This window comes from Octopus bimaculoides, chromosome 1, assembly GCF_001194135.2.
Source record: "Octopus bimaculoides isolate UCB-OBI-ISO-001 chromosome 1, ASM119413v2, whole genome shotgun sequence".
Taxonomy (NCBI): Eukaryota; Metazoa; Mollusca; class Cephalopoda; order Octopoda; family Octopodidae; genus Octopus; species Octopus bimaculoides.
The window spans coordinates 72299156-72301927 of NC_068981.1; the positions used below are offsets into that span (position 1 = coordinate 72299156).

The window sequence follows — 2772 nt, forward strand, 5'->3', positions numbered from 1 at the left end:
AATAATAATATTAGGGATAAAATCCAAAATTACAGGTAAAAACTCAATTAAAATCAATTTATTAAAAATTAAAATTAAATTAAGCTTCACAGCATAAAATATATAGTATTAGGGAAAAGAACCAAGGATTTTCATCGATGAGTTCATAAACCTTGGTTCTTTTCCCTAATACTATATATTAATATGTATATATATATATATATATACGACGGGCTTCTTTCAGTTTCTATCAACCAAATCCACTCACAAGGCTTTAGTCGGCCCAAGGCTATAGCAGAAGACACTTGCTCAAGATGCCACGCGGTGGGACTGAACCCGGAACCAGATGGTTGCGAAGCAAGCTTCGAACGATACAGCCACGGCTGGCCTAGTGCAAATTGTTATTTGTTTTTCTACAGTTTTATGCGTGTTTCTATTGTACAACACAGTGCACTACCAGGTTTCTGAAGTGTGGGTAGCATTGTTTTCTTTTATGTATATTTGTTGTGTTTGTATGCTACAATAGTTTTGCTTTGTTGTCGATACTTCTTTACTTGTTTCTGGTGTTAGTTTGATATTTCATCTGTTTTGGTAGAGAACGTTCAATGTGAGTTAATGTTATTACACTGGTTGAAGATTGAGTTACATGTCTAATGTGCAAGTTGTGTTAGTTGTTTTAGTGTCGGGTAGTGATTGTCTAGTGTTTTGTTGCGTGGGTTTTGCACTTGTCGTTAATTAATCCCTAAGACTACCCTGACAGAGGTGACCTATCTTCAGCAGCATTCCAGCCATACTGTCCCGTCTTTTTTTTTTTATTTTAGGCAAAATGTACCTCGAACTACAATATCTAGTGTATCCTTTTTAAAACCATAACGGTATGATCTGAAGGAGATTTGGTTGCTATTTTTAACGGGTTCTGCGGCCTCGTTGAAGCTCATCCGTTGGCTCATGTTTGTTGTGTGTTGTTAAATTTGTGGGTAATTGTGTAAAGTATGAGTATCAAATGTTATTGTCATAGTATCCTGTGTTGATTATGTGACTTGGAGATGTGCGTAGAATGTGGACTTCGCGTAGCAGGGGCAGGGTATCTATCTATCTATCTATCTATCTATCTATCTATCTATCTTAACAATGACAATATTGACCAAGGTTACCGTGGTCTTTTCCGTAGGCTTTTCTTTCCACGGCTAAACCTAAACTGTCCTCCCCTCTTTTTACACGAGAACATTAACATTACTGTGATACACGATCCCTATTGATCACTATTTTTTTTCTCGATCCCTTTTGATCGAACTCCCCCACCTTTTTCCTTCCTACGATCCCTTTTGATCGACACCCCCTACTTCTCTTTTTCCCCTACCCCCTCCCAAAAAGAAAAGCTCTACATTGTATTTGTCCCATCTTTGTTGAGCTCTGTGTGGCTAATAAAAGAAATGTATCTACCTATGCTCATGTACTCTCTCTTTCTCACACACACACGCACAACACACAGATACAAATATATATGTACAAGAGCTATTCTAGGACTCTACATACAGTATATGTTTACTTAATATACCAACCATTCAAATAATTGCTCGTACTGTTTCCTTGATCTTTAATTTGATTCACTAGTAAGCTCACAACAAAATGCCCAGATACCACAACAAAATGGCATACATACATATGTAATATATAGTTATATGGTTGTGCCTTTTGAAACGATTGTGCTATCCTCTCAATGCACTTCTATGTAGTTCCGTCAATATAATTTCTTTCATATATATATATATATGTATATATGCGCGCGCATGTGTGTGTTGGTAGGTTATGCATCTATACACGTAAGTATATATACGTATAGTGCATCACGCTGTTGGTATATATATGGGATTACATTTCCAAAGAATTCTTTCCTAATTAAAGTTGTACTGTTTAATTTAAGGGAAATTTGGCTGCTATATCTAGCGTGTCGAGCATGCACAGAGGCAACCCACCGTTGATTCGACGCAAACGTTAATCTTGCCGTGTAGTTCAAGAGTAACCATAACTGAGAAAATATCAAATGTCTCAGTCTCGCCCTTTGAATATCACGAACTATATTATTCAATATCGCCTTTATTTAAGAATATGATTTCAAAAAGTTTCGGCTCCTATTTTCATTAGTTTGAATGATAACTGAACTGTGTAGGGTACCAAAACTTGACATATCTGGTAGTAAAAGTGTTTACTGTTAAAAAGAATGTTTACGATAATTACAATGTGTCTATTCAATTATTTATATAAATATATAGATTTCAGATTAATTTAAAAGATATAAGTGGAAGGTGTAAAATTCGATAAAAAAAGCATTAAATCTATTGTATTTCGGAATGGGTTTTTTTCCTCATTATTTACCAATTATTTAACGGTTATCAGTTGCTACATTAATAAAGTAATTTTAAGGATAGAGAATATTTTATAACAAATTATGGGTCTATTAAATAGCCAAAGTAACTTGTTTACGAGGGCATTAGACTGAAAATCTAAAAGTCTCTGATTCATTCTCGAATTCTTACACTATGATAAGATTGTTTGTTTTTTTTAATTATTACTAATTGAAATTTCTATTGTTCGATTCCTTTGCTAACGGAAAATAATAAGAGAGATATTCTTTTTAGTCTCTTACATGCATATCACCGCATATCAATCATTATAACATGTATAAAATATTTTGTTGTATTGTAAAGTTTATATCTGCACACACACACACACACATACATATATATATATATATGATTATATAATATATATATATATATATATATATATATA

The 2772-nt window shown here is 33.6% G+C and overlaps 1 protein-coding gene across 3 annotated transcripts in view; it reads left to right on the forward strand.

Moving 5' to 3' along the window:
* The window catches only part of LOC106879038 (FAD-dependent oxidoreductase domain-containing protein 2), a 145050-nt gene that overhangs the window by 109028 nt on the left and 33250 nt on the right, over positions 1-2772 (forward strand). The gene's annotated exons all lie outside the window — the stretch shown is intronic.